A 1,587-nucleotide genomic window follows, 5' to 3' on the forward strand; every position below is an offset into this window, starting at 1 on the left:
GAAATCCTGTCACAGACAAACAAACAGACAAACAGACAGGGGTGAAAACATATCCTCCACCCACCTTTGGTGGTGGAGGTGAAAATCCAATTTGAAGTTCAAATATCATTGTCGGTGTCGAATGCAGATCCTAAGTTCGAACATCTCATTGGTAGGATATTGTTTTCTCGATGGAGGATGGAGCTTTATTTTGCTTCCCATCAAATGTCAGAGTCAGCAGAATATCGGGATTGGAGCGTCCCCTGCGAGTCTGGGAGGTCGGCAGCTCGATTCCAACCGAGCCATAGCAAAGACTTTAAGAATGGTCCGTGATGCTTCCTCACATTGCATTCAGCATTAACAGGAGCAGAGTAGGAACACCTCATGGGTTGGGATATTTAGGGAAGGGAGGAGTGGTGGAGGTTCTTCCTTAATTCTTAGTGCAAGAATGATCAGCCAAATGGCCTCTTCCAGCGCCAAAGTTCCTTGTTATTCCTTGTTCATTGCCTCACTATTTGCAGAAGAAAGTGACATCACAAGATGGAGTCACCAGCACCTAGATTTATGGCACGTCCCCCAAGGGACGTCAAAATGGTCGAAACGGCGTAAAAATTTGCTCAAGTACTACAAACGTCAGTTGCACCATGAGTACATCGATTAATTATATACTATTGGAACGTACATTATAATTCAATAATTGAAACAAGTAGAAAAAGACGTGAAATGTCAACCCCCCCCCCCCCCCCCCCCCCCCCGTGGTTTTAGTAATTTTGCTGTACAGAGTTAAAGACCGCCAGTCGGTTGGATTACAAAATCTTTCGTCATCTTTGGTTGGACGACAAAGCAAAATTTTCAGCATATGTATACTCTCATGTATTGTCCTGGTACCAAGTTTGAACAAAATCTGTCCATGCATATCCGAGAAATGGTTGGGAACACGTTTGAGTAACAAAATGGCTGCCATTCGGCCATCTTGGAACTGATCTCAAAAGAAAATGACGGACATATGTAACCCATAATTCATTAATCTGTGTGCCAAGTTTGAACAAGATCGGTACAGTAAATGCATGTAGGAGAAATGGTTGAGGACGTGTTCAATATTGGGTTTTTTACAACTAAAAGGGCCGCCAGTCTACCAGTCGGCCATCTTTGATCACATCTCAAAATAAAATGAAGTGCATGTGTATGCCAACATGTACTGTGCTTGTGCCAAGTTTGAATAAAATCGGACCATGCATGTCCGATAAATTGTTGGGGGCACGTTTGAGTAACAAAATGGCTGCTAGTCAGCCATTTTGGATCTGACCTGGAAAATAAACCGATGACCGTATGTAAGCCATCATTCGTTATCTGTGTACCAAGTTTGAACAACATCGGTAAATGCATCGGTAATAAAATAAAGAATTGTGAAAGAAAATACAAAACAAAACAAAGCATTGAATCGGAAGTCTACCATCATTGAGGCACCCTCTTTCACTGTACACCACCTTGTTCAACATGTTACATTACTTATTCCTGCCTGTTGTTTGTGTCCTTTATGTCGGCCCTGAAAACATTAGGTGTCCTGTTTGGAATGATTTTCAATTCTGTGAGAGACAGAGACAGAGA

Source organism: Myxine glutinosa, chromosome 5 (genome assembly GCF_964187855.1).
Source record: "Myxine glutinosa chromosome 5, kmMyxGlut1.1, whole genome shotgun sequence".
Classification (NCBI taxonomy): domain Eukaryota; kingdom Metazoa; phylum Chordata; class Myxini; order Myxiniformes; family Myxinidae; genus Myxine; species Myxine glutinosa.